The sequence below is a fragment of the Perognathus longimembris genome, chromosome 18 (assembly GCF_023159225.1).
Source record: "Perognathus longimembris pacificus isolate PPM17 chromosome 18, ASM2315922v1, whole genome shotgun sequence".
Lineage (NCBI taxonomy): Eukaryota > Metazoa > Chordata > Mammalia > Rodentia > Heteromyidae > Perognathus > Perognathus longimembris.
This window is the reverse complement of record NC_063178.1, coordinates 47898208-47921252: the sequence shown is the minus strand read 5'-3', so window position 1 is coordinate 47921252 and position 23045 is coordinate 47898208. Positions and strand designations below refer to the sequence as shown.

Below are 23045 nucleotides of genomic sequence, written 5' to 3'. Positions count from 1 at the left end.
TATTTGTTAGATGAACACTACAATGTGTTCTTTTATTGCTTTTTTTAAATAGGGTTTTTCAGTTACTTTTTATGAGTTACCCTTGGCCACAGTCAGACCACTTTACTGGTGTGTACAGGGAAGCATCAACTGCAGTGCTTTATAGGTATCTCTTATTACATCTATGATTTCTTCAAACTCTCAGTAGAATGAAGTCCTAAACATCGATTGATCCATCCAGTTGGATTAATGTAAACTCAGAGGGGGAAGAAGTACAGAAAAACGTTATCTTCACAATTCTGTTAGCTATTACCTGGGCTGAAAGGGTTATGATGCATACATGACTGCTTTCCAATGTAAAATTTAAAAAAAAAAACATTTGAAAATAACAAAACTACAATGGTATTAATCTTTCCAAGCGTGGTTCAACTTGAACATTTGAGAACTTAAGAATTCTAAAGACGGTATGCCACCACTGCACCAGAATTTCTTTCATCATTCCAACAATTACAGGGAATTTTTTTTCATTTTCCTGAAATTAAAGTGGAATAAAATATGATTTTTAAATTATGACAAAAGAACAACTACTTAGCCAGAGATATCAGTTCCTCCTGAAAAAGCAGTGTTTACCTCTCTCACTGTAATTTTTCTCATGGTTATCTTAGTGATTTCAGATAGAATTAAAAATCTACCTTAAAAATAGAAACAAAACAAAAGGACTACTTAAGCCAACAAAACTACTAAAAATATGCTAAAATTTACTGACAAAATCATGGGCAGTTCATACAATACTTAGACTCTACCGGTTTTAAGTATAATAAATAAGTAAAAAATTGTAATTACAAAACCAGTTTTTCCCCTTGGGGAAACAAAAAGCCACTTTTAACCAATTGTTCCCTAAATATACATATACTGTATATTATTATACACTTCTTCAGAGAAGCAAGACATATTTGTCTTCCTGACACTGGATTCAAGTATTTATTAGTTGTTGTTGTTGTTGTTGTTGTGTGTGTTTTGAAACATCAGTAAGGCAACTGCAAGTGTTGGGCCCAAAAGTACTTCTGGTTTATACTTGAAAAGACCACTGAATATGCTTTTATCTATATTGCTCACGGGCAACATATATGCAGTGTGTTCAGCATCATCTCTTTCCATTATCAATCAACCAGCACAGGTACCAATTCATTTTACTGCCCTCCCAAGGAATTCAAATCATTATTGGTGCAATTAATAAAGAGAAAATGTGTGCCAATAAGAAGCGGAGCTGGTCTCTGTTTTCATTTCCTTGTATGGAACTGCACAGACAGCATGATACCTGAGCAAATAAATCAACTACCATGATAGGAAGGGCTCCTTAATCCATAGTCTTTGCTTTATTGTGTGCAAAGTGTGCTACCATCCCCTGAGCTTCCTGAATGTCTGTTTTCATTAGAAATCAGTGCTTGCTCTTTTCCATAATAACCAGAGAAGAAATGAGGCAGGAAGTATATCTTCATCATGGTTCTCCGTCAGTCCCGAGACTGATAGAAAAGGAGGTAACCTGACTCAGAGTTCTTTGAGATATCTGGTGTCAACCTGTAGAATTCTTCAATAGCTTGGGCATCTATTTTTTCTACAATGTCATCATCAAACAACAACCAAAAATCATGACTCTTAACTACTGCAATATAATGGCCACGATTGGGACCACTTCCACAGTGAACCACAACAGCAACAAGGTCATACATCCTGTCAGGATTGGTTGCATCTCCTGAAGTGTTAAACAGACAAAGTTCTAAAAGGAAAAGTACCCGGTATGAAAGTTTTGTATATTGATGAAGTTGATCCATATATTTAAATCTCTTCAGGTGGAGAGCTAGAATCATGGGCAGTTTCTTAACTTTCATCCATTTGTGTGCTTCCTACTTGCTGCGACACTCTTCACAGTAATATTTATATTCACTGAAGAGAGTTTCTGTGTAGCTAAAATCTCTCTTTTTTTTTTTTTTTTTGGCCAGTCCTGGGCCTTGGACTCAGGGCCTGAGCACTGTCCCTGGATTCTTCCCGCTCAAGGCTAGCACTCTGCCACTTGAGCCACAGCGCCGCTTCTGGCCGTTTTCTGTATATGTGGTGCTGGGGAATCGAACCTAGGGCCTCGTGTATCCGAGGCAGGCACTCTTGCCACTAGGCTATATCCCCAGCCCCTAAAATCTCTTAAACAGTGAGTAATTGATGTGTTTTGTTCCACATCAACAGAAAGGTCTAAAAAAATCTTCATCTTTGCTGCTTATAGTTTCACAAGTAAGACATCTGGTTTCATTAATTAATGTTCTCTGAAAAATCTCATGAATCCACGTTGGGTCTGGTGTGCTGTTGTTATTTTCACTGTCAATATTACCATTAGGCAAGCGACCATTTTGTTTTTCTTGCTTTCTCTCTTCTTGTAAAATATCAGCAATTGTATTTAGCAAGTAATTTAAGAATTCATGAGCATCTTGTTGCATGTAGTTGTCAAAAAGCTCATTTTCTTTCCGTAATCTTGTGATGAACTTCTTGGGAGGTATTACTCTGACCTTTTCCTTTTGAGTTGCTGTGCTGTGGAAGAGATCTGCAAAGCACTTAAGAAGGTTCTCCTTCTTCCTAGGCTGACTCTTGTATGCTAGAACTTTTTCCCAAAAAATAAAGTGCTTGAAGAACAGAATTACAGTAAGCGGGTATTCCCAAAATTGACTAATCCAAAATAGTGCTCAGTTGACTGGAAACTATTCTGGAGCAATCTTTTTCTCTAATGCCGAGGCATTGGCGCCCATGTTAGAGATGGAGGCGAATTTGTAGACTGTCATTAGGATTTCCATCAGTCCAGCGCCTTCTTCCACCCAATCACAGTGGCGGCGGATGGGGGAAGTGGGGAACCAGGCAGCCCTCACACACCGCAGCCCGCGGGCGGGCCCCCAAGCTGCTGCCTACCCACGCTCTGAACCAGCAGAGCCACCACTTCTACCACCATTGCTGCCCGCATTCCTTTCCATCTCTAAGTTGCTAAGGGTTTTGATTTTTTAATTTTTTGAAGTCTTTTTAAGATTACTGAGATAATCATTTGGCTTTTCCTTTTACTTATTTTTGTGTTGGTCCTTGGGCTTGAACTCAGTGCCTGGGTGCTATCCCTGAGCTTTTGTGTTGAAGGCCAGAATTCTGACATTAGAACAACAGTTATACTTACAGGTTTTCTTGGTGCTTAATTGGAGGAAGATAAGAGTCTAATGGAATTTCCAGCCAGGGCGGGCTTTGAACTGTGCTTCTCAAATCCCAGCCTTCCTAGTAGATAGGAGTATGGGTAGTGGCCAGCTGGCTTTTTACTTTTAGATTGTTGGTCTTGAAGTTCAATTGAATCAACTTCACACTTCTAGGAGAATGTTTCCTTGGTTATTTTCTATTAACATTTGCACACATACTAATCCATTCAGTTTGCTAACACTTCCTTAAGAACTTTTACATGTGTTTAGATAAAGGATATCAGCTACTGATCTCACAAATCAGTTGGGAATAATTTTTTTCCCTTCAACTTTCTGCAAGAACTTTGTGTGAAAGTGGTTCATTCTTTTGGAATATTTTGCTTTTGTTTTTTAATATTGAGCAGAACTCATGAGTGAAGTCATCTGGGCCAAGATGGTTTATGTTTATGGTTTGTATTATTTTAGGGTAGGGACAAGCCATTTAACAGATAATGAATGATCCCTATTATTTGTTCCTTAAAACTTGACATTTTTCAAGATAACTTTCTGGCATGTTCACTTTTAACAGACAAACTAAGAAATTACAGTTCTTTGGTAGTTTCTGTTAGATAAACAAGCTCTACAACTGACTTATATACCAGCCTTAAGATTTTATATGTTTAATGTAAATAAAATGTAAATTAATCAATAAAATATATATAAATAAATAATTTCTCCTGGAGATAAGTTTTATTCTAAATATGAGTCTATATTGTACCTTACAATCCCAGGAAATGGATAAAGATACATAGATTACTGTATAGCTGCAAGTAACAACTTTCTGAAGAGGGGTCCAATAGCTCAGGAAATAAGAGCAAGAACTGATAAATGAGATTGCAGTAAATTAAAAGGTTTTTGTACAATTACAAGAAAGAAGAGACAGCCTCCATAATGGAGGAAAAATCTTTGCAAGATATTCACCAGGCAAGGAACTAATATTCAGGAATATATTTGTAATTCTCAAAAAATTTAAAAAAACAATCCAATTGATAAATGATCAGATGAATTGCACAGACAGTTCTTGGAAGTACAAATAAGCAATAAATAAAGAGATGATCAACATTCTAGCTATACAGGAAATGCAAATCAAAACTACACTGAGAAAAAAAAAACCTACACTGAGTTCAGATGCCTGTGGCTCACACTGTAATCCTAATTGCTCCCATAATCTCCAGATCAGAGGATCACAGTTCAAACTCAGCCCAGGCAGGAAAGTCCATGAGACTCTTATCTCCAATTAGCCACCAAAAAACATGGACAGTGGAGCTCTGGCCCAAGTGGTATAGAGTTCTAGCCTTAAGCAAAAAAGCTCAGGACAAGCACCCAGGCCCTGAGTTAAAGACTGGAACAAAACAAACAAACAATCAAAAACACCCCCTTCACACACAAACATCAACTCCACTTCCCATCTCAACACTGTCAGAATGGTAGCCATCCACAGAACAAACAACAACAGCGCTGGTGAGGACCTAGGCATAAAGGAACTCACACACACTGTTAGTGGGAATGCAAATGAGTACAAATCTGTGGAGATCAGTAGGAAGGTTCTTTAAAAAACTGAAAATGGAAGTACTATACAGTTTGAACATACCGTCCTTAGGCATCTGTCTTGCACATCCATGTTTAGAGCAGCATTGTTGTGGATCAGTCCAGGTGTTCCTCAACTGATAAATGGAGAATGAAAATGCATCTACACACACACACACACACACACACATACACACACACACACACACACACACACACACACACACACACAGAGGAATATTCCTTAGCTAGAAACAGAGAATACCTGCCATGCTTACCACCACTCCAAAAGCGTGCAGATTTGGGGCTGTAAACTTAAGAAAGTAGATCCAAAGAAGTTCCCATCTTTTCTCCAACTCACAGTCTGCCTTCTAGGTAACCTTCCTTTGTCCATGCTGACTGAGTGGAGATAACAGCCTCTCACTCCTTCCCTCCCTTCTTTCCTTTTTTCCTTTGGGGCTGGGGTGGGGTGGGGGTAAATTCCAGGAGGAAACTCTACAACCCAAACCACACTGGTCAGTAATGGGTGACCCAAAGGCCTTCATCTTTAAGAACCAACTGTAAAGTTTCTTTGGCTTTTCTCTGTTTTCCTGACCATCAGTTGAGTTTTGTGTGACATCTGAGCCTGCTCTTAGTGAAGACTGGAGAGAATTAAGGACAGGGGTTAAAGTTAGTCTGAAAATAAAGGAACAAGGAGCCTTGATATCCGGATGGTCAACATGACATCAGTTATATCATTGCTAGCCAGGCTAGGGATGAACAGGTTGAAGCTGGAGAAAGCACATGCAGATGCACAAGAGGTTTCTCAAAGGATATTAGGAAGAGCCTGAGAAGGACACCCTGCTCCCTTGTAGGTGGAGACTCTCCACTAAGAGCCCCTAGATTCAACTGTGACCTCGTGTGCACTGCAGTGGCCACAGGGCTATGGGATACAATTGTGCTCTCTGAGCCAATGCTTATGTGGGACTTATAAAAGTTGGGGAGGTTGCCAAGTAGAAACCCTTGGGCCATGTGTCAGATGGGAAAAGGTTGGGATGTCCCCCCTCTGAGACAATGGGGAAACTAGGTTTTTTGATAAGAAGGTGAAAACAAACATTTTTACAATTTTTCTAATAGCATTAGAGTGAACCAAGTTGTGTCTTCCAATAATAATCCTATTAGGAACGTCATAAACATCATTCAGGGAGTGTGTTTGCCATTGAAAGAAGGTAGTAAATCAATCTCAAGGCTTGTAGATTTAAACAGAATGTAGGTGAAACAAAATATCCATAAATCAAGAAATCCAACCTCAACATAGGCAGACCATTAAATAAGTCACAGACAAACACAAGCTTTACACAATTTTGAAGTGAAAACACTATAATGGAATCCCATCTGCTTCCTAGCAACTGCTTACCAGGGACAGGGGGAAACTAGCACCCACATCTGTCCCCTGGAAAACAAGGAACAAAGAAATAAGTTGCTGTTCATCAAAGAATGCCACCTGTACTTCGTGGAACAAAGGAAGATACCTGATTGGAGCTGAAGAAGCCACACATCCCTGTAGCCCCACAAGGAATCAATTCAGGTCTTGATCAAGTCCCAACATGCAGCTCACTGGCCATCTGAGCCTCCTAGTGCCTGCCGGACACGACATGCCCGCCTGCGGTGCTGTGAATTCTCTGGGCGGTGCCCAGATGGTTCAGCGCTCTGTGACTTGGCCAGCTTCTAGGTGCCACCCGTGTTCCAAGCGGAGTTGCCATAGCGAAAGGAACCTGAAGCCACTTAGCAGTTGGCTGTTAGTGCTCACAGGTGTTCACCGGCCATCAGAACTGCACAGTGCCTCCAGAGCCGCGAATCCCGCCCCTGGCCTTCCACCCAGGACTGGCTTCATCAGAGGTCCTCCGCAAATACACTTGCTACATCCTCTCCCCTCTCCATCCTCCCATATCCTGGCTGAACCCCTCCAGGACAGCCCCCCACCCACCTCTGCCTTTGCCAGTCCTGGAAGCGGTGGGTGTCCGGATCCACAACCAATCTCCCCATCAACGTAATCTGTCTTGCTGACAGCTGCTGGTTGATAGGTACTTGGTCATTGGATCTGAGCGTCTTCTCCCTGCAGGAGTGCCTGCTTGCCTCTTTTCTCCCCTCTTGCCTAAGCCTCTCCTGCCCAGGTCCCTGCCTGCTCCTTCCTGCTACCCAGCAGCACAGGGTCACATTGGCTATGGGCAGGAACTGGCAAACCGGGTGCCATCAGCTCACAACCCTATGTTTAAGGGTCCTGCAGGAAGCTCTGCTCAGACAACAGGGAAAGGGACATCTGACCCTTCCCTGCCTCAGCCAAGGCACCCTAGCACCACCCAGCAATTGTATTTGTGTCATCATCACTGTCATGCAGATTGCCAACAGCAGTGGCTGCTTGTTGTCCCCGGACTCAAGTCCTGAGACCTTGGTGCAGCGAACAGCTCTAAAAGGCAGCCTTCGCCAAGTGATTGGTGTCCAGGGACCTTCAGGAAAGCAAGTAAACGTGCACACACTTTGAACTCCCTCTGTGCAACCTCATACCTGACACATTCATGCAACCGCACATGAACAGAGAATTCCTCACAGGCAAGCCCACTCTCTATCTCTCTCTCTTTTTCTCTCTCTCCCTCCTCGCCCCCCCATACCACGTGCTCACTCAGAACACACTGTGCCGGGTCCTCCTGAATCCACATCCACATACCTATTCACACATACAGTCTTCCACTTATGAAGCACACGTATGTACAGCTTCAGGACCACACAGGTACCCATGCACGCACGCACAGGCACACACAAATGAGCACACCCAGTACACAGTGGCTTGGAAGGTGCTAAGGGATTTCTGGGGACCAGGTCCAAGTTTCTCTAGTCAAGGGGGATGGTCTTGCGGTGGTCTTGGCTAAGGATCCCAGCCCTGGGTACCGGCCAGCCAACTGGCACTTTTGTCTCCCCCTGCTGTCCCCACCAGTCTCCCCTTCCCTTTACAATGAAGCCTGATCGACATGGGTAGCAATGAACTCTCCGGGGAAAGCAATCAACTCATGCATGCCACTGCACCTCTGCCTCTTTGCCTCAGTCTCTGCTTCCCAATTTCCCCCTCTTCCTCTTGAGGTTCACAGTTTGCACACCTCCCCATGCACCTCTTCATTTCCTCTGGGGAAATCACAACTCCCTCACCCTGGCCTAGCCCTTCTTTCTTCTCCAAATCTCCCTCTGCTCTCACCCTCTGCACTTGTGGGCTCTCTCAGTCTACTCGTGCACACCAATCCCCATTCATCTAAGCTGTTGTCTCCCTGCTCTGTCCCCAAGTCCCTCTTCGTCTTTCCTGCCCACAGGAGGTGTTTGTCCGGGGTGAGAGGGTAGCTGCCTTCCTGTCCTGCCTTCTGCCTTCTGCTCCTGCATCAGACATCCAATTGGTCTCAAAATGGCCACTGCTCACTTGGCAGATTCCAGCTGAGGCCCTTGCCTGGCTTGCTAATTAGTGGGGCTGTGCACCTCTGAGTCTTGCAGTACTGCGCATGTACGCCCGCTGTGCAGCAAAACCTCCCGGCGGTGGCCAGATGATTAGGTTCTCCATGACGTGCCCATCGTGCTGATGTGTGCCCGCATTCCCATTCCAACAGGAACTGCCTTAGTGCGAGGGGGTGTGACCCCACTTAGCCATAGGCAGTTGGTGCTCACAGGCCATCCAGGCCCCCTGGTGCCTGCCTGACTGGGCATGCATGCCCACGGTGCTGCAAAGCCTCTAGGCAGTGCCCTGATGTTTTGGCACTCTGTGACGTGGCCAGCTTCTAGGCACAGTCTGCTGATGTGTACCAGCGTTCCAAGTGGAGTTGCCATAGCGAAAGGGACACTAAGCCACTTAGTGGTCGGCTGTCAGTGCTCACCGGTGCTCACCAGCCATCAGTGCCACACAGTACCTCTGGAGCCACCAATCCTGCCCCTGGCCATCCCACCAGGACCGGCTGGGGCTGTGGTCCTTGGCAAATACACCCAGATCCCTTCTTGGCTCCATCCTACCATGTCCCCGCTGAACTGCCTGGGACAGCTCCCCCACCGCCTGTGTCCTTGCCAATCTTGGAAGCACCGGGTGTCCCGATCTGCCACCATTCTCGCTGTCATCTGTCTTGCTGTCAGCTGAAGGTTGATAGCTAGCAGGTCATCCGATCTGGGCATCTCCTCCCTGCACTGGTGACCGCTCGCCTCTTGTCTCCCCTCTTTCCTTGGCCTCTCTGGCCCAGATCCCTGCCTGCTCGTTCCTTCTACCCAGAAGCACAGGAATACACTGGCTACAGGCAGGAGCTGCCAAACCAGGTACAGGGGCTCACAACCCTATGCTTAAGGCTCCTGCAGGAAGCTCTGCTCAGACACCAGGGATAGGGACATTTGACCCTTCCCTGCCTGAGCCAAGGCACCCTAGCACCCAGAAATGGTATTTGTGGGTGTCATCATCACTGTCAAGCAGATCGCCAAAAGCAGTGGCTGCTTGATGTCCCCAGACTCAAGTCCTGAGTCCTTGGTGCAGTGGACAGCACTAAAGGGTGGCCTTTGCCAAGTGATTGGTGTCTGGGGACCTTCAGGCAAGCAAGTAAATGTGCACACACTTTGAACTCCCTTTGTGCAACCTCATACCTGACCCACTCATGCAACCACTGTTAGCATTTTCCTAGATTCAGGTCCTCAGCACCTCCCTCTAGCCCCCAGATCCACCCATACCTAATGAGCCACTCCTACTCACTACATAACTACTTCCCCTTTACCCCCAGAGAGAGAAGCTGCCACCTGGATAAGGTGCAGACACCGTGTAGCTCCCTCTCCCATGGGAACTATGGCCCCACTAATAAACCTCCTTATGAACCTTCTTCTCCTGCCTATGATTATCTCCGCATGGTCCTCTGGGATGGCTGGGACCTTTGCTTTCATTGGTGCCAAACCTGGGATATGTACCCCGGTGGATTTGCTCCCCCATTTCTGGGGTGTCCGAGTTGCCCACGGGACCTATTATTCTGTCCTAAGCCCACCCACAGGACCACCGAGGTAACTTCTCCTGACCGAGAGCTCTACTTCCATCCACCACGACAATCTACAAATTTGCCCTCACACACAGGGTAAGTGATAATCTAACCGAGCAGTCGGATCCAATTTTCTGATTTACCGCAGGGCCACAGGGCTGTGGCTTCAGGGCCACAATAAAAATCTTGGTGCCAAGTTCCAAGCCCCACTCCAATTGACTGTAGTATAGGGCCACAGGGCCATGGCTTCAAGGCCACACTTGGCGCTCGATCCAGGACACAGGCATCCAGGGTGACAGCCTCATTTCTGATTGTCTCCTACATTTCAGCTGACCAGAGTAATACCAGGGACCCTTGATATTTAACTCCTCAGCTCTGCTAATCACATACCATGGGAGGGGCACAATCATCCACCACAACAGATTTGAAACTCCAACCAGGGTGAGTGACCATTAGCCAGGAGCTTAGATTTTTTATAAGGCCATTGAGCCACCTTAAATCTTGGCTCCCAGTACCAAGCCCCCCTCCCAGGGAAGGGCACTGGGCTTCCCACCTTAAGCCACTGGGCTAGGTCAAGGGAATCAGCAATTGTGGGTGTTTGGAGTCAACTGATCTCTAGTTCAGCTCCGTTGGTCACTCATCAAGTGGGGAACAGTCTAAAATGCTTCAGAAAAGCTGCTCAAGTTTGAGCCCAATCTTACAAATTTGAAATATTGTACAGGACTTACATAACTTACATAACTTCTATGAGCGCTTGGGCAGATGGAGTTCTCTGTCTCTCTCTCTCTCTCTCTCTCTCTCTCTCTCTCTGTCTTTCTGCTTCTCTCTATGCCTGCCTGCCTGTGATGGGCTGGTACTAGCTTCCAAAGGTACCAATATTTGTTTAACATCTGCTTTGATTGATGTTTGTTAAGCTTGGAGATTTGGTTAAGTTCTGCTTGTTGTTGGCTAAATCCTGTTTTCTCTAGCATTGACCACGTGGTGGAAAATAGAATTGGTTTTAGCAAGTGCCATCTTGGTTCCATCAAGGTTCCAAAAACTCTTAGAGGTAGAGCCCCACCCATCCCCCAGGTGATGGGTGTGCCAAATTCCTTGAGGTTGCGCAGGGATGTGGAGACTCAAGCTCCCAGTAGCCCTGCCCCCCCACCCTAAACTCTGTAACTGTGGCCTTGCAATTCAAATGTGCCTTGCAATTCAAATGCTGGCAGGTGAAGGTGTCTTGCTGTGAGCCTGCTAAGGCTCTGACCAGCTCCGCCGCCATTAAGCCGTGCCACGTATCTGTTCTGTTCATGCCCTGTCTCCCACCTCCTGGACCTTCTCTGGTCATAGCATCCGACTTCAGCTCCCCCTTGGAGCTGAACTGGTTTCTCAAAATGTGGCTTCTCTATTTCCTTGCCAGAAAATCTGTGAAAATTTTTGTTTGCTGGAATAGTTTTTGTTTTCTAACTGACCACGTGGTTCTAAAATATGGGCAAAGTAATATCATTTTGCCACTGGAATTCCAGAAAATTTACATGGCCAATTTAAAAGGAAAAAAAAAATTCTAAGCGCACCCCAAAGCTTGTGGCCAACTGTCTGTATGTCTGTCTGTCTGTTGGTAAAACATATAAAAACTGGCATCATGGTTTCAAAATTACTTGCTTTTGACTACTATTTTAACTTACTTTAAGTCTTGTGTTGGGCTGGAGATAAGGCCTAGTGGCAAGAGCGCTTGCCTTGTATAAATGAAGCCCTGGCTTCAATTACCCAGCACCACATATATAGAAAATGGCCAGAAGTGGCGCTGTGGCTCAAGTGTCACAGTGCTAGTCTTGAGCAAAAGGAAGCCAGGGACAGTGCTCAGGCCCTGAGCCTAACCCCAAGAATGGCAAAAAAAAAAAAAAAAAAAAGGCTTGTGTTAAACTGATCTTTGCAGCCTGTGGGTGGAGCCACAGTGAACAGCCTGGAGGAAATCCTGACTCTTCACCTGACTGCAAGCAAAAAGAAAGAAACCCACATGTTAAATCCAAACTGATCATGTTTGGGTGCAAGCAAATGTGTCTAAGAAAAATGCCAAAAGGTTCAAATATGCAGCATGTGGTACAAGTACAATGATGTAAAACCCACTGTATTATTCTTTATCTCCATCTATACTAAAAGTCAAGTATACATCTGATCCTGACAATTCTTTGGTATAGAATAAGATTTTGCTTGTCCATTTTTCTCTTCTGTGCTCTCATAAACTCTTTAAGATCAGGGATCAGAGTCATTTTGGAATGAGTGTGCAAATGTGATTGCTAACCTCAATTTTCCTGACCCAGAATTGATATTTTGCTTTATAGGATGCAGGTCAACAAGTGTGCTAGCTGCGTGGACTGTGGCGCTCAGTGGCTACAGGAAGCTGCCTCCACAGTCTGCTCCCCAACAGCCTGGTTTCACTACTAGTGAGTCCTTATCTCTCTCTCTCTCTCTCTCTCTCTCTCTCTCTCTCTCTCTCTCTCGCATGGAAAATTACTCAGGGAATCTAGGAGTCCTGTGAAGATTTTGACATGCCCAGAGTGCTCCTGCCCTGGCTGTGCCACACCCCCACCCCCGCCAAGATTAGAGTTGGGCTTATAGCAGGCCTATCATGACAGAGTTGCAACTGAGACTTATTCCAAGGTTAAAAGCACCAGAGTTGTATTTGGTGGCCACAGGGTTGCATTGGGGTAGCATTCGTGTCTTCCCCCTCCATTTCTCAGAAACTGTCGTGGCTGCTGCAGAGAGCAGACTTGGTTGGCCTTTGGTCTGTGTGGATTTTGTGAAGATGGTTAAAGCCCAAGCCTTCTAAAATCTGTTTAAAGTTGTCACCCTGCTTAAAACAGTAGTGCACCAGCCTACAAAAGCCAGAGTACTCAGAGTAAGCAACCAGGGAATACTGGGAGATTTCAAATATCTTTAACCAGTCTCTGTAAAAATTTGCAGGCAACCCAGCAGGAGGTGTGACAATCTATCCAGGGGACTTTGAGAGATGCCACCACAGCCTTGCCCATATATCAGGAGACTCTGTGTGTCGGGGGTTTTTAGCTTCCCGTGCTCTCCTGCCCAGCAGAAGAGATGGGAAAACACGCCCCACCTAGATTGTCCAAGAAGAGGAAAAGGCCAAGGAACTTCCACCTAGCCTCCCTTTAGTTGGAGGACACACAGACAGTCCTGGAGCAAAGTCAGCGCTAAGACTCATTTATTCAGAAAATAAGCTGTTCTTTTACATGGGTCTGAGGGCAGTGGAAGGGGAGGGGTATGTGCACCTACATAGGGGCTGGTATTTGATGCCTGAGCTGTCCATCAGGGTGGAGCTCTGAGGGACCTCCCTAAGAGGCGGCCTATATCTACATTACAGCCCCCAGGACTGCCTCTGGGTTCATCACCCGCAGCCATCTTGATGCACAAGAGGTCTGAGGTGGGAGCCGGGCCTGGTTAGAGCCACCTTTCCAGTTCTGGACTGGGAAGGCAGGTGGGTCTACCAGCTTCGCGGCACCAGGGCTTGAGAAGAGGTAGGCCAGCTAGAACCACCTCTTAACAATGCAAGGCGTCCGGGCGGGTGTGCCCCACATCCATACAACACATATCTACCCCTAGACCCACCAATTGGACCATGCCACGTCACAGAGGGAGGAGTCAGGCTCTCCACACAATAGGAAGGTAAGATGAGGATAGAAAGAAGACATAAGGCTTGCACAAGCAGAAGGAGTCTGTGTGGATGCTTCTTCCACTGCTCCTATTGCTGTCCCTTTCGCGTTTAAATAACCTTAGATGTTTTAAACACTTTCCCTGCTCTTAAATTCCTTAAAGGGATGAGATAAACAAACCTGAATCCTGTTCACTTCCCAAACTCATGTTCAGTAATAGGGGAAAAGCAGGAGATGATGCAGAGTGAATTGGATCAGAAAAGATCACCAGGGAAAGAGATATCTGATATGTTAGGAAGAACCAGAAAAATGTCTGGAACAAAGAGATGGAGGAGCCATATTTTGGCAGGTTATGGTTAGAAGTTAGATCCAATATGCTTCATGTTGGTAGAAACTGATATATATATATATATATATATATATATATATATATATATATATATATATCCCAGACACATATATACACAAATATTATATAATTATACTACACTTCATCTTACAACATATAATTTGTTGCACTTCCGGGAAGACAGTGGAGGAGCTGCAGAGCACTAGCTGAGCTCCCTCCAACATCGCAGTTTTCTCACCCCATAGAAACTTTTACTTCTAGAAAGACAGCCAGAGTAAGTTCTAACAGTACAGGGATTCTGGCCAGGAAGGAAAAATTGACTTTGCTTGTCTGAAAACAGATTTGAGCTCCGGGCAGCGTCCCACCGCCATGCCAGTGCCGGCGCCAGCACAGCACCCGGCACAGCAACCTGCACTTCACCCAGCTAAAGCACACAGCATAGACCAGGGAGAAATACTCCAGATGGCGGCTGAGCATGGACGACCTGAAATCACACAGAAATTGTGAGTACCCCATGAAAGATATTCTTACTCGCGCCCACAGAGCAGCTTCTGGAAGGCAGCCCTTCCCCCACCGCCAGAGCAAAGCACCATCCTTGCCACTGGCATAGGGTCAGACCAGATTGGAACTAAAGCGGGCCTGGGGAAAGCGAGGCCAAAGGAGCCATCTTTGAAAAGGTCAAGAGGGTCCGTCCAGTGAGAGCCAGTTCTGCCCAGAAGAATGCCCCCTGCCCAGGTGGGAGGCATGTCCTGGGCCTCGGCTTACCCAGCGGTGCCCCGCCCTGCCCACCGGAATTTATAAATTTAAAGCAAAAGCGGCGAGCAGCTCCCGGTGGCATGGAAACACCAGACAGGGGAACAAACAGTTCCTGAGAAAGTTAAAAGGTCCCATCACAGAGGAAGCCCAATTCCCAGCCTGAAATGGAGGTACATTCCATAGCCACCTCTGCCAAGGAGGCCGCCCCGCCCAGGAGGGAGGAGCCTGCCAAAGGCAAGCAACTCTCAGCTGGGTAAAACAGGCCAGAGGTGCCCCACCCTTCTGAGTCCACAGCCTATTCAAAGCCAGGCATTAAAGGCAGCGGCCCCACAGCAGACAGAGGAGCCAGGATTTCCCAGACTGCTCAAGTCCCCATCTACAGAGGATGCCCAAGGCCTATCTGTAAGCTGTGCAAACCACAGAAACCGATGATTGCACCAACAGGGGAGAAGGGTCAGAACAGAACCACCCCCTGCAAACAGAAATCAAGTCAAACCCATCCAATCAGGAAAATAGACTGCAGACCATCGCAAGGAAACCAGAGACTGGGGAAAGACCACCCAAACAAGGAAGACTCCACTTTTCTTTTTCTTTTCAAAATTTTTTTTTGTCTGTGTGTCAGTCCTGGGGCTTGGATTCAGGGCCTGAGCACTGTCCCTGGCTTCTTCTTGCTCAAGGCTAGCACTCTGCCACTTGAGCCACAGCGCCACTTCTGGCCATTTTCTGTATATTTTGTGCTGGGGAATCAAACCCAGGGCCTCATGTATATGAGGCAAGCACTCTTGCCACTAGGCCATATCCCCAGCCCCTCAAACATTTTTTAACCTTTAAAAAAAAAAATTTTTTTTTTCACTGCTGAAACATCGTTGGTCTTTTTTTGTTTTGCTTTTTGTTTTTTGTTTTCTATTTTTACCTGTCTGTTTTATCAAGTTTTTTTCTTTTCTGTTTGTTTGGGTTGTTCCTTTTCAGTTTTTTTTTTTTTACCTTTTTATTTATTTTTTCTTTTTTAAATAATTTCTCTCTGTTTTGTGCATCTGTCTTCCACTTTTTACTTTATTTCTTTCTTTGCGTTCTCCTTCCTTAAAAAACACTTTCCTATGAATAACACCTCCACTCTTTTCTGCTAACTCTCCATTGTCTACCATTTTAACCTTGTTCTTTCTACTGATTCTACTCTTCTCCACATTTCCACATCAATGAAACTAAACCAAAATCACCCCCCCTCCCCAATACATTTTAAACTATTCTCTTTACTACCTCCAACTTACCCTCCTGATTACTGCCTGGACCTCCAGGTTCCATTGACTCCTGGTTATTGGATAGAGGGTATCCCAGCTTAATCCGAGTGAATCACAGGGGTTCATAGAGAAAGCCAGTCCTAAATGAACTTAAAATAAAAACAAGAATTGCTTATAGGGTTGTAACAGTAAATAAGTAACTACTGAATACAGGGACCAGGATTGGTTGTTATATTGAAATTGTATTCTTTAGGAACACCAAATCTAATTTTATAGACAGGTACACAGGGTATCTGTATATAATTGTGAACTTGTAATATTTACACAACAGTGCTTGGTAAGGGCTGCTTTGGGTCTTAAACTGTGATCACAGGTGCTGGTAGACTGGAATCCTCAATCCAAATGGGCAGAAGGAACACAAGAAAGATGGCAAACAATAAAGTCTTATCCCCCACTCAAAACAAGCAGGAAGCAGATAAATCAATCAAAGACATAGAAGAAAACCCCCCAAATGCTCTACAAAGTCTACTGATAAACATGATAAATGAAAAGTTTGAATCTCTTCAGTCAATTATTCTAGAGCATGAGGAGGAAGAGCAAAAATTAATGGAGAATATCATGGCATCCACAAATAGAAAGATAAATGAACTTCAAGAGTCAAATGAAAAGATAACTAACCAGCTTAAAGAGAGACAACACTCAAAACCAAAGTAATCAAGTTAATGAAGTAAAGAAGTCCATACAAGACCTAAGAAATGACAGGGAAATCATCAGGAAAGAACAGTCAGAAGGGAAAGAGATTCGGAATCAAGTAGCTAGCCTATAGTCCCGACTAACTGAAGCAGAGGATCGAATTTCAGGAGCTGAAGATTCCTTAGATTCTATGGAGAAAGATCAAAAATCAATACAAATCCAGTCCGATCAACAAAACAGATTGCTACAGGAGATTCAAGACATGATCAGGAAACCCAATTTAAGGATAATAGGTATTGAGGAAATCTTGGAGAAAGAGGTTAATGGGATAGGCAACCTATTTAACAGAATATTTAGCTGAGAACTTCCCAAATATCCAGAAGGAAAGGCCTATATAGTTACAAGAAGCATTTAGAACCCCAAACCGACCAGACCAGAATAGGACATCCCACCGACACATTGTGATCAAAACAGGATCAGTAGAGTACAAGGAAAGAATCCTTAAAGCTGTCAAGGAGAAGAAAACAATCACATATAAAGGAAAAGCAATCAGAATTACCCCAGACTTCTCAGCAGAGACCATGAAATCAAGGAGATCCTGGAATGAGGTATACCAAACACTAAATAAAAATAACTACCAACCAAGAATTCTGTACCCAGCCAAACTCTCATTCATAGCCAAAGGTCAAATAAAAGTCTTCCAGAGTAAGGAAAAACTGAAACAATATATCTCCACCAAACCAGCTTTACAGAAAATTTTCAAAGATGTACTATACAGGGAAAATAATCAAGATCCCAATACAGACAGAGAAATGAACCCTAAATAGTAAACATCAGATCAAAAAATGGGAAGACACAGCTTTAAACAAGATAGTGATAATGAAAGCAGCAAACGATCATCTCTCAATCCTAACTCTCAACATTAATGGACTTAATTCTCCAATCAAACGACATAGGCTCATAAGTTGGATCTAAAATCAAGATCCATATTTCTGCTGCCTCCAAGAGACACATCTATCCAGCAAAAGTAAACATCTTCTAAAAGTAAAAGGCTGGAATCAAATCTATCAAGCAAATGGCCCCCATAAGCAGGCTGGAGTTGCAATCCTAGTATCAGACAAAATTGACTTCAAATTAAAAAAGGTAAGAAGAGACAAAGAAGGTTACTACATACTAGTAAAGGGATCTCTCCTACAGGAAGAAATAACCATTCTAAATATCTACACACCAAATGCAGGAGCACCCAACTTCATCACACAAACACTACTGACTCTAAAATCAATCATAGACCCAAAAACATTAATAGTTGGGGACTTTAACACTCCACTATCACCTCTGGACTGATCAACTCGCCAAAACCTGAACAAAGAAACCACAGAACTAAATAATTGCATAGACCAACTAGACTTAACCGACATCTACAGAATACTCCATCCAGCAACAACAGAATACACATTCTTCTCCGCAGCACAAGGAACATACTCCAAAATAGATAACATCTTAGGGCACAAAGAAAATCTGTACAAATTCAAAAGTATCAAAACCATTCCCTGCATTCTCTCAGACCACAATGGAATAAAATTAGAGCTCAACTCAAACAGCCACCACAGAAAATCCTATAATTCATGGAGACTAAACAACACACTGCTGAACCCTCAGTCGGTTATTGAAGAAATTAAAAGGGAAATTCAAATGTTTATAAAATTCAACCAAGTTGAGGACACAAAGTACCAGCTCCTTTGGGACACAGCAAAGGCAGTACTCAGAGGAAAAGTTATATCTCTGAGTGCATACATCAACAAACTGGAGAAACAGCAACTCAATAATTTAAGGAAGCACCTTAATTTCCTTGAGAGAGAACAACAAGCCAAACCCCAAGTCAATAGATGGAAGAAAATAATTAAAATCAAATCAGAATTAAATCAATTAGAGACGAAAAAACCATTAAAAAATCAACAAAACAAAGAGTTGGTTCTTTGAAAAAAATCAACAAGATAGACAGACCCCTGGCAAACCTGACCAAAAAACGAAGGCAGCACACTCAAATAAACAAGATAAGAGTTGAAACAGATAACATCACCACAGAAATAGCTGAAATTCAGAAAATAATAAGGGACTATTTTGCAAACCTTTATGCCAACAAATTTGAGAACTTGGAAGAAATGGATGATTTCCTAGAATAATTTACATCCCCAACCTTAACCATCAAGATTTAAATCTTCTAAACAGACCCATATCGAGTATTGGAATAGAAACGGCAATAAATGATCTCCCATCCAAGATAAGCCCAGGTCCAGACGGATTCACTGGAGAATTCTACAAGGCCTTCAAAACAGAACTTACACCATTATTTCTCAAACTCTTCAATGAAATTGAAAGAGAACATTCACTACCAGACTCATTCTATGAAGCCAGTATAACCCTCATCCCAAAACCAGGCAGGGACCCATCACGGAAAGAGGACTATAGACTGATCTCCCTGATGAACATAGACGCAAAAATTCTCAACAAAATTCTGGCCAATTGACTTCAACAATTCATCAAAAAAAATCATACACCTCTATCAAACTGGATTCATCCCAGGGATGTAAAGTTGGCTTAATATACGCAAGGCAATTAATGTAATCGACCACATCAACCTGAGTAAGTTAAAGAACCACATGGTTTTATTTCTGGATGCGGAAAAAGCGTTCGATAAAATCCAGCACCCATTTATGCTAAAAGCCCTGGAAATACGGGGATTCCAGGGAACATTCCTGAATATAATCAAGGCAGTTTATGACAAACCAAGAGCAAGCATAACTCTAAATGGTGAAAAACTAAAACGATTCCCTTTAAAATCAGGAACAAGACAGGTATGTCCACTCTCTCCAACACAGTACATGTCCACTGCTCTTCAACATAGTACTAGAATTCCTAGCCAGAGCAATTAGGCAAGAAGAAAATATAAAGAAGATCCAAATAGGAAAAGATGAAGTTAAACTTTCTCTCTTCGCAGATGACATGATCCTATACCTAAAGAATCCCATAGACTCTACCCCCAAGCTACTAGAGCTGATCCAAAACTTTGGCAAAGTTGCAGGATATAAAATAAACCCTCAGAAATCAATGGCCTTTCTGTATGCTAACGACTCAAAGACCGAGGCGGAAATAAGGAATGCAACTCCATTTGCAATAGTCCCCCAAAACATAAAATACCTAGGAATAACCATAGCTAAAGAAGTGATAGACCTCTTTGAGGAGAACTTTAAAACCTTGAAATATGAAATTATGTCAGAACTAAGGAAATCGAAAAACCTCCCATGCTCCTGGATTGGGAGGATTAATATAATCAAAATGGCAATATTGCCAAAGGCTATCTACAGATTGAATGCAATACCCATTAATATCCCAACACCATTTTTTAATGAAATAGAGGAAGCAATCCAGAAATTCATATGGAACAATAAAAGACCTAGAATAGCAAAAACAAATCCTAAGCAGAAAGAACAGTGCTGGAGGAATTACAATTCCCAACATCAAACTGTATTATAAAGATATAGTAATAAAAACAGCTTGTTATTGGCACCAGAACAGGCCTGAAGACCAATGAAACAGAATTGAAGACCCGGAAATGAACCCACAGAACTATGCCTACTTAATCTTTGATAAAGGAGCTAAAACAATAGTATGGAAGAAAGATAGCCTCTTTAACAAATGGTGCTGGCAAAACTGGCTCAACACATGCAACAAACTAAAACTAGATCTTTATATATCACCGTGCACCAAAATCAATTCCAAATGGGTTAAAGACCTTGAAATCAAAACAGAAACCCTGAAAACACTAAAGGAATTAGTACGAGAACCACTTGGGCTCCTTGGCGCAGGACGGAACTTCCTTAACAATGACCCAGAAAGGCTACAAATCAAAGAAAGGTTGGACAAATGGGACTGCATCAAACTGTAGAGCTTCTGCATGGCAAAGGACATAGCTCGCAAGATAAGCAGAAAGCCCACAGACTGGGAGAAGATCTTCACCAGCCATTCAATGGACAAAGGCCTCATCTCTAAAATATATGCAGAACTAAAAAAAATTACCTTTTCCAAAACAAAACCGCAAAGAACCAATATCCCCCTCATCAAGTGGGCTAAAGACTTACAAAGAGACTTCTCTGATGAGGAAATAAGAATGGCCAAGAGACATATGAAACAGTGCTCTACATCACTGGCCATAAAAGAAATGCAAATCAAAACAACATTGAGATTCCATCTCACCCCAGTAAGAATGTCATATATCAAGAAAACTAACAATAACAATTGTTGGAGGGGATGTGGCCAAAAGGGAAACCTACTTCAATGTTGGTGGGAATGTAAACTGGTTCAGCCACTCTGGCAAGCAGTATGGAGATTCATCAGAAGCCTAAATATAGAACTCCCCTATGACCCAGCAGCCCCATTTTTGGGTATCTATCCAAAAGATCACAAAGAAAATCACAGTAATGCCACCAGCACAACAATGTTCATGGCAGCACAATTTGTAATACCTAGAATCTGGAACCAACCCAGATGCCCCTCAGTAGACGAATGGATCAGGAAAATGTGGTACATATACACAATGGAATTTTATGCCTCTATCAGAAAGAAAGACATTGCCCCATTTGTAAGGAAATGGAAGGACTTGGAAAAACTTATACTAAGTGAATTGAGCCAGACCCAAAGAAACATGGACTCTATGGTCTCCCTTATTGGGAATAATTAGTACAGGTTTAGGCAAGTCATAGCAGAACATCACAAGAGCCCAATAGCTATACCATTATGATCACATAAGATGATGCTAAGTGAAATGAACTCCATGTATGGACCATTTGACCACCAATTTGTTCTATCAATGGAGGAACCCAACCTTTAACAGAGATAAGAACTTGTAGAGCCATTGGAACCCTAATGATCTTGGGAAAATAGTCAGAGGAAGGAAGGGCAGAATGTGGCATTTCCTAGTTTTATTTCATCACCATTGATAGAGCAGGTTACAGAGCTTGTCAGACCTTCCAAAATGAGTGAACTAGTGTGTAAGGGACTGGTAAAGGGTCACAAGAACTAAGTCTCTGTGAGAGCTTGGGGGACTCTGCCATTCTTCCATGAGGCCCAGAGTCTCCATCTGGGAACTACCAGGGGAAAGGAAACACCATACCCAAAGTCTGGTGCTCTGCAGAAGGCTGTGTATCTAAGGGCCTCTCTGGAGACTCATAGGGACTCTACTATGATTCTAACACCTCTCAGTGCTGACACCCTTTCACTGTGCACACCTTCTATCCATGCCCATTCTGTACACCAACACTCAACCCCCTTCTTTCCACAAGAATTTGTAAGGTGATCACCAGACAGCTGTCTGTCAGAAAAGTGTGGAACAGTGAAACCAATCTCTGAAACACCAGATTCACAAAGTCAAAATCATTGTTAGATGCTGGTGGCACATGCCTGTAATGCTAAGTCCTCCTGGTGTGGATAGCTGGAAGATCTAAGATAAAGAGAGCCTGGGTAATTTCCATCTCCAATTCACTAGACAGTGAAGGCTTGGATGTGTCACTCAGGTCATGAATCACAAGAAATGACCATGCAAATTGAAAGACACACAGAGAGAGAAAGGCAGACAGACAGAGACAGAGAGAGAAGTAGAGACAGAGTCTGGAGGTAAGAAAAGATTAGAGGAGGGAAAGAGGGAGAAAGAATGGAAAAGAAAGAGAAGAAGAAGAGGGAAAGGGGAAGAGAGTACGAGAGGAATGGAGCAAAATTAAAGTAGGGAAGGTGAATGTCACAGGATTGAAATATGGGAAAAGGGAAGAAAGGGAAGAGAAAGGAATGGACACAGAGATAGAGAAGCACTGGGTTCAACCCACAGTACCAGCACACACTGGCAAACACATATACACAGCAAACAAAAAAGGAGGGATGGAGAAAAAGCATTGAGAAATCATGGAAAAGAACAGTATGTACTTCTCACCCACCCAGTCACTGAGGACTGGTTCATGTGCAATTCAGAATTCCTCAGCCTCCCCTCTTAGTTCTCCTTCAGCATCAGGGTCAACCCTGTCTTTCAGCAAGGTGCCTAGGCTTTGCTCTACTGGGGCCCTCACTGCCACTCCCACTGCCTCTCCGGAGGACTAATGGTAGCTAAGACAGGATGAGGTTGGTTAACATAAGAATGGACTTATGGCAGACATAGTAAAGGATTTCTGATTTTCCATCTGAGCAGAGCCCAAAGAGGAACCACTGAGCCCCCAGGAGCCTCAGCCCTCCTCATGCAAATCTCACCAGTCTGCTCTGTAGGCTCAACCTCCTGACCCAGAGCACACACAGCAAAGGCCAGGTGTGCCCAACTCCTCCCGTCACATAGCTGTCGCCAGCCTCAGCCCTCAACACTGCCTCTTTGTGGAAATATAATGCCCTTGCCTAATCCAAAACAGATAACCCAATGGTGGAGGGTCACATCCAATCTTACTAAATTTCTGTTCATGTGGGTACACCCTCAGACCAGGTAGGGTGCAACCGCAGGTGCCACTGCACCTCCATGCTTTCTCAGGTCTCTTGCTCCTTCAGATCAGAAGTTT

At 43.8% G+C, this 23045-nt stretch overlaps 1 long non-coding RNA gene and 1 pseudogene across 1 annotated transcript; both read right to left on the bottom strand.

The window, feature by feature from the left end:
- Window positions 1-993: 993 nt before the first annotated feature.
- On the bottom strand, window positions 994-22356 carry LOC125367127. The gene is made up of 3 exons (XR_007213994.1): window positions 22346-22356; window positions 17721-17728; window positions 994-1075 (listed from the first exon to the last, which is right to left on the bottom strand). It is a non-coding gene; the product is annotated as an uncharacterized LOC125367127 (long non-coding RNA).
- On the bottom strand, window positions 1491-2816 carry LOC125367126 (annotated as a pseudogene).
- Window positions 22357-23045: the final 689 nt, after the last annotated feature.